Here is a 14,409-nt window from a genome sequence, read left to right on the forward strand (position 1 = left end):
AAGACTTGAAGAAGTGAAGAAGTAAGGAGCTACAACGACAACATCATCCTTCCACTTGAGGGTAGTGATATTTGACTTGAACTGTTTCGTTCCCTAACGTATCTTTCAAGTCGTGCATATTGAAAACAAAACTGCGAAGCATGAATGATCATACTCTAGTTAGACATAGTATTAAGGAATACAATACGAGGTTTATTGCTTAACCATTAAACTTGGTATATAAGACATCGACATAATCGTTTGAATGCTATTGTGATTATGTATGGGTATAAGGTGAAGATTTCATCCTAGGAAACAATATTTTACATTTGATTTAAGGAAGTAAATTCATGAACTTGTTTTGTGAATCGAAAGGGAAATCGCCAGGCATTATTGATATTGTTATTCATTGCATATCTTTTGAACTACCAATATGTGTGAATTGTTTATGTTCTTGGTAAAACTATTCACAAAGGCCTGACTTTTGTATTGGTATGACTTTTATTAGTGAAACCGATCTTAACTAATCACCTAAGATGGTATGATCGATTTAGTATTATTGGTATGACTGACTCTGGGTAAAGGGGAACCGATCCTAGTAAGAGGTGCAACCTATCACAAAGGGGAATCGATCCTTGTATGAGGTGCAACAAGTTTTTAGTAGAAAGGGGAACCGATCCTATGGGCATGTGCAACACGTTTTTAGGCAAAGGGGAACCGATCCTATGGACATGTGCAACAAGTACAAGTTAGATACCATATATATGTGGGGAACCGATCCTAGTACCTAGTCAACCGAATTTTGGTAACTAGCGTGACTATGCAAAGTACTCACATGGAGGTAGAACCGAAACTTGTTTTGGTAGAACCGTGAAACCCATGTTTGGTGATTGAGTGTTCTTGATCAATCACGTAGTTCTTGAAAGTCAGATGAACCAATTCTAAACTTGTTTGGAAGTGTGGCAAATCGGTTTCAAGATTGTAAGCATGAAAGAGGACTTACAAAGTAAAGATGTCGACATACTTTGAACATGTGCAGTAACGCTTATCTTTAATTGTTCAAAGTTATTCCTTAATAGCTAAAGGAAGAAAATCCCGGTTCGAATAAAATAAATTGAGAATCTTTTATTTAAGGTTTTTAATTTTATTTTTGGAAAATGAAAATTTGTAATGTGCATTTACTAGTTGGAGATTTTCTAAGAGATTTTCAGTCATTATTTGGACAAAGCATTTCCAGGATTTATGGAAACCGAATCTGGAATATATTGCACATCTTGAGAATATTTTCGGTTTTGGAAATTCCTTGGTGTCCAAACTTCCTTGGTCTATAAATATGAAAGTTTGCATTTCTAGCAAACTAATCCTCAAAGACAACAAAACTATCTCAGTTGTGCTGCTACTGGTGAAGCCGCCTATTCGGAGAGGAAAGTAACCTAATTAGGCAGAATCTCTTACGGCCGCTCAGTTTAAAGACTTCTTTGGGATTGAGAAGCTCTATTAGTATTGTTGGTGGGAAACTAGATAATTGCGGTTTATCTTTTGTTTTCGATTGATTTGGTTGACTAAGCGGTGGTTGAAATTTGATTGCACCTAGTTTGTTTATGCTTGAGAATCTTCTTTTCTGATATAAGATTCACTCCAACTAGATCGAAGTTTCGACAAGGATTTTAGACTGTTTGTAGATCTAAAGATGTCTTGTGATAATCCATTGTTAACAGACTCCGTTCTGTGCGTGATTGATCACAAGATATTCAAGTTGATTGTGTGCAGGTGTTTATTGAAGATCTAAGAAGATTTGAAGACAAAGAAGACTTTGAAGATTTCTGATTTGGGTTCATAATATTTGGTGTGCACAATACTTGTTTTGGTAAAAGAGGATCCAACTATAATCGGTTTATCCTTGTGGTAGATTAGATTGATTAGTTGTGTAGATCGGCATCAATAAAATTATTTGTGATTAAAAGTATTGATTGCAAAATCTTAACAATTACTTTGGTAGTTGATGATAAGATAGATCTAAGAACCTGACAAAGGAGTTTATTGAGATAAACATAAGAGCCTTTTATCGAACTCACATCACTTGGTTGAAAAGAGTTGATACCAAACAGATTTGTTGTTCCTTTACTGTTTGAAATACAAACCAAAGGAATTGTTCCGAGTATGCGACTTATTACAGGTCGGAGGCGTGGGAATACAGACGGAACTAGGTGAACTATAGGTTTAGTTTCTTGGTCTCAACTATACGAAGTTGGTTTGATTTTGTATAACGGCTTAATCCTGAGAGTATTCAATTATGGACAAGTTCCCGGGGTTTTTCTGCATTTTCGGTTTCCTCGTTAACAAAATCTTGCTGTGTCATTTACTTTTATTTTTCGCAATTATAATTGTTGTTATTATAATTTAAAGTAAGTTACACAAACGTTAATTCCTATTTACTTGATAGTAATCCTATTGTGTTTGGTTAAGTCTGAACCTCTAATCAAGTAAACATACTTCGTTGTTGTATTGTCTCGATCTCGTATCCATAGACGATCACACGAAGTATGAACCGATTAGTTGTATTGTCTCGATTCAGTCCCTAGACAATCACTTTCGAAGAAAGGACTTATAGGTGGAAAAGTTTTAGTTTGAGGTATATTTGGGTACCTTCGTCTTTTCAATTGGTATCAGAGCAGGCAAACACGAAAAAGATCTAACAATCTGTGTTTAGTGTGATCCATCCTATAAGACATGAGTAAAAATAAAGTTAAGCGAGAGCGAAAACTAAAGAAAGACTCAGTTAACGTATCGCAAGAGGTTGTCAAACCACCTTCAGAATCAGAGGACACAAACTCTAAGTTGAAACAGATTCGTGAAAGCTTGTTGTCTAATGAAATTCTCCTAAGTTTTTCTAATAAGAAAGTAAAGGAACGTTTGGTTAATTTATAATTAAAGACTACTGAATGTGAAAGGCATCGCCTAGACTACGAAAAGTTGAGGGAAAATGATTCTCAACAAATACAGAGTCTTAATGACAAAGTATGTGCTAGTCTTTCTCAAGCAGAATTTTTTGAGAAAGATCGTGATGCGACTCTTGAAAAAGTATGTTTGTTGGAAGAGAAACTTTCTGAATCTTATGCAAGGATTAACTCTCAACAAAAGAACTTTGAAAAGAAAGAAGGAGAATATCTCACACGAGAAAAACGCCTTGAGGCTGATCTAGCTTGTGCTCTTGATAAAATCAAGATGTTGGAAGAAGAAAATTTGGACCTTAAAAAGTTCAATGCTAGCTCAAACAATTTAACCTCAATGTTAAAAGCAAGTAGAAATCATCGTGATACACGAGGATTGGGCTACAAGGGAATATATGCTTCAAATATTAGCAAAGAGGTAAAATTTGTTAAAGCTAAAAATTCTTCTAAACCAGAGGCTTCCACTGATATAAAAAATGCTCGTATTTCGTGTAAAGAAGTAAAACTAGTCAAGCCTAAAAATCATGTTCAATTATTCTCTTCAAGTACGACAATCAAAGAGAGCATTTCTGCTAATGTCAAGGAAGCAACAAAGTTGAACAAAGATAAGAAGAAGAAGAGGAGTAAGAAAAATCGTCAAGCTCCAATGCAAGAGGATCCACAGAAAGATAACATTAAAACTCATACTTTGTATATTTATACCAAGCATTGTTATTATTGTGGTAATAAAGGGCACTTGCAATGGGGATGCAAAGCTCGTAAGATGCAATATGCACTTTCTTTTGTATCAAACGAATTGGCTAAGATTGCTCCCAAAAGGAACTCAGATTGGTATTGTCCTAAGTTTAGGAAAAAGAATTATTATAATGATAGTTCAATTTTTGCATATCACTTGACAAGGTCGTTTCATAAAAGACCCAATAATAGAAAGAGAAATGACTTTTTAAATGCAAAAACAAGATATAATGTTCCTAATTGGAGAAAGGGTGTTTCGAAAAATATTCAAAACGACAATGATCCTAATGGTATGAAGGAGAAAACTGCTCATGCGAAACCCAACTCTAAAAGGGTTCTGAAGTCCTCCATAGCCAAGAAGGGACCAAAAGTTAGTCACAAGAATGACTCTCAGCTGTTAATTGACAATAATTACAAGAGTTTTCTTGAAAAACTAAAGAGAGACATCATGTCTGAATTCTCTTGTACTAGTGGACGTTGTGATAATGGCACCCTTTATCACAAGTCAAAGAAGAAAAACAAGAGATGGAACAAGAGAAAACAAATCAATCTGGAGGTCAAGAGTGATTCTGGCTTAGTCTCTAGTGACAGAGAAGACAAGGCTCAAATAAACACAACCTAGTTGTGTTAGAATGTGCATACTCACCTTGGTGCTCAATCTTTTTAAAGGTGACGAAACACATGAAAACTCAGCACATGATCTCTCGGTTATGATATGACTAATTAAAATCTTTAGGCAAGTTTATTTTCTTCTATACTCATACTTTCTCTATCTATATTTGAGATTTTGATAGAAACGGTAATTTTGAGTTTATGATATTGATATATACTGATCATATACGTGTAGCTCTTGTTTTTACGGTTAAAATGAGCCAAAAAACATTGAATTCAGACATCGTATGCAAAAGTTATGCCAACAACAGTTTAGTATTATGATCCTTCACTAGCAGCAACACATGGGTACCGATCCTAGTGAGAGGTGCAATACGAAGGAGTGTAAAACTGTTTTGCCTATAACTTCTTCGTCCGAATTTGGAATGACCTCATTCTTTTTCCGCTGGTTTCGTAATTCAGTTTCCTACAAGATTGAGGTAGTTTCAATACTTTTTTTATGTTGAATATTTATGGTGTATTGCAAATTGATCGATGTATGGGATGTTTGATTACAGTTTTCTAACCTTGATATTCGATCTCATATGTTGTGAAACCGTATGGTTTGGGTGACTTTTTGGTTTAGCAGGATTAAGTTCTAGCCCTTATTGGTAGGCTTTATCAAAGGATCATGAGGGTTTCTGATAGAAACAATATGTGAAAAAGTCACAATATGTTGAATCATTTGGTTTAGCATAAAAGCATATGTGTTTCGGGGTTTTCAACTTTTGCTTGCAATAGTTAAAAATCGGTTTTCAACCTTTCTCTGGTAAAGGTTGGATGTTGTTATTCTTTTGTTTTGCACAAGGATGACAGCATAATGATATTTCAAGATCAATTCTCCCTGGAAGAATATGCAAACATATTGGAGAAGAGGATGCGAAAATTGAGGTAACGAGTTTGTTAGTTAATGTTTTCCTGTTTAAGAAAAGCCTGATTTTATTGTGTATATTGATTGCTTTTGCTTAACAAAATTTCGGTACAATTGATGTTTTATTCCATTATTTGTGTATGGATGTGTGTGTGATTCAATTGGTTCTGGTCAAGAAAAACTATTGTTATCTTACTTTATTGTTTGGTATCAATCATTTAGGCTTACAAAATTTCGGTGCAATTGCGGTGCTTTGATATTTATGTTGTTTCAATTGCTTCCGGTTGAGGTAAATAATTATGCAAGTTGATTTATTTGGTTTGTATGAATTGTTTATGTCTTAACGAAAGAAAAGGTTTACGGGGTAAATTGTTTAGTCCAATTTGATTTCGGATAAGAGAAACTAAGTTAATTCTGATTTTAATTAGACATATCAAAGAGGAGCTTTCGGTTATTCAAGTCTAATCGAATGCCATAATAAGAAATGCTAGTTAACTAACCTAGTACTTGTCTTGTTTAAAAGTTAAAGGTCTAAGTTATATGGATAACTAGAACCTGATGAGAAAAATAGAGTTATCTTTATTTTGGTCTTATCGAACAAGCGATTGTATCTATACAATCGATTTAGAAAAGGAACTAAGATGCTTAGTCGATTTTTGGTATGCTAAACTATTAGGGAAAATTGTTTCGGGCAATTGTCTTCTTGGTAACATATCAAAACAAAATTACTCTGTAGTTTCGGTTTTGATATTGGTTATCAAAGATGGTGTGTGGAACCCTCGTGCTTAACTCTATAGGTTGCAAGTCTATTGAGATTTGTAAGATCCTTTCGGTTTGTCCTTTATTTTTTTGTTTCTTTGTCATTTTGTGACAAAAAGGGGGAGAAATATATGGAGTAAACAAGTTATACTGGTATTGATTTATATTGATTGGTATCACTAAGGGAAAGGACATTGGTGCTTAAACGTTTATCTAACGAAAGAGTAAAAGCATAGACTAAGGGGGAGTAGTATATCATATGATACTTGCAGTTATATGGACTACAAAGGAATAACAAAGACGTGCGAATTGAAAATCTACCTATCTCACCTTTAGGGGGAGTATTAGCTTTGTTATTACAATGTCAACATCGACATTTATGGATTGAATGTATACAGGTTATTGTGTTGTTGAATTCGGGAATCAAGCGTATGTGTAATGAATTCTTTAATTTGTTTATCCATGTGATGTAAGAGTTTTGTCACTAAAATTGACAAAGGGGGAGATTGTTAGAGCATAGCTCGGTTGAACTCATCAAGCGTTAGTATGTCAAGTTTGGTTGTCATATTTTAGTGAGCCAAAAACTCATTTAAAGAGTCGCTTGATTATGTACTAGAGTCAACTTCGTATAGGTTAGCTTGAAAGTATTAAGATATGAGACATTACAAGTATTGTGAATACTTGAAGAAGTGAAGAAGTACGGAGCTACAACGACAACATCATCATTCCACTTGAGGTTAGTGATATTTGACTTGAAATGTTTCATTCCCTAACGTATCTTTCAAGTCGTGCATATTGAAAACAAAACTGCAAAGCATGAATGATTATACTCTAGTTAGACATAGTATTAAGGAATACAATACGAGGTTTATTGCTTAATCTTAAAAATTACTTTGATAGTTGATGATAAGATAGATCTAAGAACCTGACAAAGGAGTTTATTGAGATAAACAGAAGAGCCATTTGTCGAACTCACATCACTTGGTTGAAAAGAGTTGATACCAAACAGATTTGTTGTTCCTTTACTGTTTGGAATACGAACCAAAGGAATTGGTCCAAGTACGTGACTTATTACAGGTCGGAGGCGTGGGAATACAGATTGAACTAGGTGAACTATAGCTTTAGTTGTTTGGTCTCAACTATACAAAGTTGGTTTGATTTTGTATAGTGGCTTAATCCTGAGAGTATTCAATTCTGGACAAGGTCCCGGAGTTTTTCTGCATTTGCGGTTTCCTCGTTAAAAAAATCTTGATGTGTCATTTACTTTTATTTTCCGCAATTATAATTGTTGTTATTATAATTTAAAGTAAATTACACAAACGTTAATTCCTATTTACTTGATAGTAATACTATTGTGTTTGGTTAAGTCCGAACCTCTTATCAAGTAAACATACTTCGTTGTTGTATTGTCTCGATCTCGTATCCATAGACGATCACACGAAGTGTGAACCGATTAGTTGTATTGTCTCGGCTCAGTCCATAGACAATCACTTTCGGAGAAAGGACTTATAGGTGGAAAAGTTTTATTTTGAGGTATATTTGGTTACCCTCGTCTTTTCAAAACCAAAGAAATATCTCTATACCGTTAGATGGTCTTAGCTTGTTACACACAAATGAAATATACCTTCATTTAGATATGGGAAACCGTACCTAAACGTGTATATTGAGTTGGATGAACAATAGTTAACCGAAGTTAGCCATATGAGCACTTTTGTGTTAACCTCATTCATCTAACACTGCTAGATCAAATGAATATAATTGTATTACTCACAGATTTGTTCAATTGTTTATATTATCATAGAAGTATACAAGACACAATTGAAGCAAAATCGGATTGATTCAGGAGAATCAATTCATGAAAATTTAGTCATGGTTTGCAAAGATTGCATTCCTTAATTTATAAATATATTTGTTCATGATTATGGAATCATAGTTAACCTATTTTAGAACTTAAACCAACTTAGTTTGCAAACGGGTACGCAAACCTAAGTTCCGGACTGTGGTCATGTACGACAGTTCGCAAACCGGTATGCATACTGTCGTTCCAGACCTAACTCAAGTAGAACCGTTCGTATACTGGTATGCGAACTTGGTTCCCGAACTTTAACAGTTAAAACCGTTCGCATACTGGTATGCAAACTTGGTTCCCAGACCTGAATCATACCACAATAGTTTGCATACTTGTATGCATAATGTGTTATATCCAGACAATGGTTAATTGTTCTAAACTCCTATTTTAATCATTGAAACGTCCTTAGAAGACGACAGTAGCTGTCTCACACAAACTATTAGCTTATAAGTAATTTTCAAGTGATCGGATGATCAATACGAAACATTCTGAGTCTCACACAAATCATGTAAGATGTTTCAAGGCAATTTTCACATGATCATCTTTTGACTCATTATTTAGTTTCCAACTAAACTCGTCAACAATAATGATGAACGTAGCTAAAGCAAAAAACTTTCCAACACATATTTCGAGAAAGATATAAGCGAGTTAAACTCAACTCGAAATATCAAACGTGTATAATGTAAAAGTCTATATAGCTATACGACTTAGTCTCAATATGCGGTAGAATAAAATAGACTTCTGAGTGATAGATAAGTTTTAGTCTCCATATACTTTTGTTGATGAAGTTCCTCCAAGCTCTCCTCAGTAAATATTCGTTTTCAATCGATGAACGCCGTGAAGTCTAAATCTCAACTACGCATTCTATCATAATCCAAGACATAGTTATAAGTAGACTAGAAATCAAGACTTATAGTATTGATCACCTAAACTTGACAAACAAGCTTGAGATAGAAACGCTTGCGAGTTCGACCGAGCGGTGCTCTAACACTATGTTAGCAGTAACTTTTCCCAAGGCCATCTACCCAACTGGCCTAATGCATCCTTTGATGCGAGATTGGCATTTGGCCAATATAGCTTACAGCTAGCTTACACTCTCATGGTGCCATATTGTCCTTGACCAATATGCCCATGTAATATGCCATTTTTGGAAGCGTATTGTCCTAGTCCAATGTTCCTTTTACTACGCAGCAGAAGCTTTGGATGAAGCTTCATCTCAGGCCATGGCGCATCTTTGAGCCTGCGCCATGCTAAAAACAACGGGTGTTACATATAACCTTTGATTTATTGATTGTAAGCCCATAATAGGTTTATGTAGGTGTTGACATAAACCGATTCTTGGTGGGAAAAAATGACAATTTTTCGGTATGTTTTTATCTTAGAATCGGATTGCATGAGGACTTGTATGAACCTATTATTTTTGTGCAATGTTAGGAATCGGTCTTTGTGTGTGTATCATGCAAAACGATTTTATACTTGTAATTTATATACACTAATTTGATTGTTGTTTGTCGTTTATCTCCATGCTCTCTAGGGACGTCAAGGAAAGCAAAATCACGCCGAAAAGAAAATGTAGAAGAAACATGATCTTGCTTCTCCCCAGATTTTGTAATCTCGTCGAAAGGGAGGTAAGAAATTGGATGCTAAACACCCTAGGGGCTCGGAGAATAAAGCCAAAGGGATCCACATCAATGAAACACCTCAAGTGGAGCTTCCATCACACGAAGAACTTGATTCTGATACACCTAGTGAAGAAGAAAGTAACGAAGAACAAACTACTGACAAGGAAGTTAATGAAGTAGTAGCTAGGAGGAGGAGAAGTTCAACAAGAAGGTGAAAAATATGATCCATCGTAAAAAAGAAAAGGGGGACCACATGCTCGATCCAGGGAAGAAGTTCCCTCGCGGCCCAACTGTTCTCGTTTATGGGTTACCCTGTAATAAAAGAGAGTTGCGATGGGGGTACAAACAAAGTTGGGATGTTCGTCTGCCATATCATAGTAAATATATTAATCTTATGTTATGTGTCAGACTTTTATTGAAAATAAGACCTTTTATTATCCGTTTCGTGTTTTAATTATTGTCAATCTGTTTTGGTTTTTAGGACCACACCGATGACGCACGTCCTCTTAAGCCAGGAACACCAACGAGTATGATGACCTTATAGCCACCGGAAGAACCATAAATGGTAGGAGAAGTAGAGGAAGTAATCGAGCTAGTCGATGTTGTGGAGTTGTTGGTTGCGGTCGACAATTCGATTGTTGGATACAAACGTCTCAATGGACTATATTTCAATGTTTTAGAAGAGAGTCAAAGAGTTCTATTATGAGCGCACCTGGAATCCAAAAAATCTGAGATGGAGAGACTTAGCATTTAGATTCAACTACATCAAGATATGCGAAAGTTCCGTAAAATTAGAAGAATGTTACCGACAATCATCCCAAAGCTTCTCGTAGGGAGAAATTGAGTAATATATAGTGTTTAACAAACATGCTAGTAGGTTCACTAACTATGTATTGATGTGCGAGATTCAAGAATACGCATGCTAAATTGTCCAATGTAATGCGCTAATTTCCTAAACTATGTAATGTGTCGATTTACCAAAACTATGAATGAAAATTTGCTTATGAAAGTACGACATAATAGGTCTATGTGTACATTTACATTCTCTGTTTCCTACAATCGGTCTTTGTAGTAAGTCATATGAACCGATTCTTGGTGTTCTTCGAGAATTAAAACATTAATCCATAATCGGTCGACAAGTGCATAAACATCCACCGATTCTGGGTTGGTTTAAAAAAACATATCAAATTATTTTCATGTTTTGATGATGAATTAACATTAGTCGATTTCCAGGTCAACAAGATTAAACATCTCTTGATCACCCGAACTAACACTAATAATCAAGGGTAAGTTAGCTTTAAGAAAAATAGTTGTCTAAGGGATTTTATATTTTACTTCAAAATGTCTTATTTTTTGTTTTAGTGATAGGCCTCTAATAATTTATGTATGCCCCAAACTAGCCAAGCTTCTTTATGTGTAAGTGTTTTTCCTTTCCTGTTATTGAGGTTGATCCCTGTTGGGGGAACTCGAATTTCAGACAATTCTGAAGGGGGGGAAACTGCAAACCACTTTAATGACATTGAATTTCCTGGATGCCTTACTTTGTGAAAACACTAACTCAATACATATGAGGTTGGGTTAATTTTTTTTTGTGAAAAATACTATAACGCCCTACTATATGAGTTCAATATATAGAAGCCTCATAAAACGGATCTTTCATGGTCAACTCCGTACTTTAGGAAAATGATATTGCTAGGCCCGAAATATCAAATTTTCTTCAGATCTGGCCCATAATTTTAGATAATATGTTTTGATATTGACAAAACTACCCTTTTCTATAAATACAAGAGGAATATCAGTAGATATTTTCATTTTTCCAATTTTCTTTCTCTCTCATTTTATCTTTCTCGGTTGCAAGGAAAAAAATTTCTAGGGTTCTTATGAGATTCATTTTCATCTTCTCATTTTAGATCTTCTACTGCAACGAAGATGAAGAAGTTTTAGGGTTTTATTTCACCGTTTTTCATCTTCTCCATCGATTCCTCTATAGTCTCAGTTGTTACGAAGATCAATCGCATCTGATAGAGAGAGATCATATGGAAGATGAATAAGATCAACTGCACCTGAAGATTCATCTACAGAATCAAATCGACCTGCATATAAGTTTCATTTGTTGTTACGAATTTTATACTTTGATTTTCGAAGTGATTCAAGCAAATATATATCTGTATCTGTTCTTGAAAGATTGATTTTCGGAGTAATCTGTTATAATCTCACCTTAATCATACTTTTGAGAGAAAATCACTAAAAAATTCAAGAAAAATTCTAAGAAATTTTTTAGGGTTCTTGAACAAAGTTCGATCTATAGTTTAATCTCTTACATCGATCGAATTTTGTTTTTAGATTCGAAATCAGTGAATCATTATCTCTTTTACCCATCTATTTGATACGAATTTTATTTACTTTGATTTTCGAACTAATTTGATCTCATGTCTAGCGTTATCTGTTATTGATTGACTGTTTTAAGTTCGATCCAAATTTGTTTTAGTTGTTCAAAGTTAAACAACAAGATGAAATACGATTTCAAGACTTATATTGCATATCTAATCGAAATTTTTATCTTAAATTTGGCATCATCTAACATCTGTTATAGAAACTGATACATAATGCTCATTTCAAAATGAAACTTATTAAGTCTTTGCTTAATAGGGTGAAGGAGAAGCAGATGTTGCTGAAGCTAGGTTTCGCAGTTGCAAGTGAAAACAACTCTGATTTGGAGAAACAATTGAATTTAAATGATTTTAACTCTGCTACGGATATAAAGGTAAGTGTACAACTTCCTAAATATGTTTGTGTTATGGCAATTGGATAATATTATCAGCTTTGTGGTTAGGCTAGTTCAACTTGGTTTCAGTGCCTAATGTTGTTATTATGTGATGTGATGTGATGTGATTTTCAGTTGAGTTGTAGTAAAAAGATTATATACACACTTTGTCACAAGATGAAGAGAGACGGGGACTCGGGATTCCACTGTTTTTCATATTGTTGTGGTTCAGTCATTAATTCTAGACAATATAGCTCAAACAAAAGAAGTTGTGACTCTAGTTCTTTGTCAAAAATAGATTTCGTAAAATATTATTTGTAAGTTAAAAGCATGACTCATCTGAAGTATTTAAAACTAAGCATGCGGCATCTAACAAAATAACAAGTAATTAATAGAAATCATAAAGCAATTAAATCTATGCAAAAAGTCAATAAAAGAATTAATTCATTTACCACAATCATGAAAAGTTGCTTCCTCCGTTGTCCCAGTGATAGGGTTTAGCTCATCATGTTGGTAACACACTCAAAGGATTTTTTTTCATTGCTCAAAAAGTGTTTACAATGGTGAAAATGAGGAAAAACAATTAAAACCGGATTTGTAACAGTTATTTCTGTTACAAACCTAATTGTTACAGAAAATGATATGAATAAGGTGTCGCTGCCACTGTAGCATATAAGAATTTCTTGCGACTGTCGTATTCACTGTAGCATAAACGACTGCTTGTGTGGGTCAATGTTCTTCGTCTTCTAGGGTTTCTGCAACAGCAGAACCAACTTTGCAACTCGATCAAACTCCTCTCTTTTCTTCCCCTAACTCTCCATAACCTCTCTTTGGTTCCCCAGGACTCTATATATACTCGACAGGACCCCGGATTACTCCTCATAACTCCAATATATCCGGCAGTTAATCAAGAATATATCCATGCAAGATTCGGGAATATTTCTTCCCTGATTTAATTCTTCACGCGTATACAGCTGCAAAACTCTCCTTGTTTATCTCTGACACGGCCTTACTGGTGGTTGGATCCTTCTAAGCACACGCAAAGAACAACAAAGCTTGGGAAAATCCGTGAAATACTTCTCTCGGATACGTGTTGCTCTGCTTACTTCTCTTGGACAATTCAGCCCAATTTAGATGAATATAACGACTATACCAACTCTGTCTAAGCGTAACAGGCCCAAACTAATCCACTTGAGTGATTGAATCACTCCAGAAATCTCCAAAACCGAATCCAGCAACACTCGGGTTTTGTTGAGAAAACCCCGTAACTCCCTGTCTCCCTCAATCTTGATGATTCAGCCAATTATGATCAAAATAATCAACCATACCACGCCTGTAAAGCTCTAACGATTCTTCCCAATCAATTTTAGCCGTTGAGTCTCACTGAATCGCGCAAAATCTCCAACCCTAATTCTGGTTGTTGAAACCAAATATTTCCTGCCAAAACTTAATTTTTGAAATGAAGAAGATGGTTAGCCCATATCCAACGTCCTGGGTGCCGAATAACAAATGGGTGTTGTGGATAAAAAATGGGTGTTGTGGACAAAAGTGGGCTACACATAGTCGTGGGTGACACATAGCAAAACTGGGGGTCCATATAGAAAATGTCCTCCGTGGGTGCACCGAGGAACTTTTCGAGCCGAATTTTCCAACAATATTTATTTCCAAAAAAATACCTACAAACACACAAAATACCATAATAAGGACAAAAACGAGCACTAACAAAACGAAACATTAAGGACAAATTAGACACACAAATGCGTCTATCATGATGCAGTGGACTTTTCTTCTTGGAGCTGTAGAAAAACTAGGAGCTTCTGTGGTGACTTACCCTCTTCTAGTTTTGAAGGTAATTATTCATACTAACATGTGAATACATTGTGTGGAATGATGATAAAATCTTGTCTCTGCGGCAAAACTTGGTTGTATTTAATATGACTTAGTAGTAAGTACCTATTGTCATCATTGATACAAGAGTTACTTGTCGTGTTGGTTTAAGAAGGATTTGATAATACTTTTCAAATGCCAACCTTTTTTCAAGTACGCTTTTGCACTTATGTTTCTGTTTTATTATACATTAGGTAATCATGATAGGTAAAACAAGCTCTTATTTTGATTAAAAACAAAATCCTATTACAGGTTTGGCTTCATAGTATACTGAAATATACATAGTTTAGGTTCGAAGTTTACAGTTATGGATGGTAATTATATCTTTGAAAAGAAGAGGC

This window comes from Papaver somniferum, chromosome 1 (genome assembly GCF_003573695.1).
Source record: "Papaver somniferum cultivar HN1 chromosome 1, ASM357369v1, whole genome shotgun sequence".
NCBI classification, from domain to species: domain Eukaryota; kingdom Viridiplantae; phylum Streptophyta; class Magnoliopsida; order Ranunculales; family Papaveraceae; genus Papaver; species Papaver somniferum.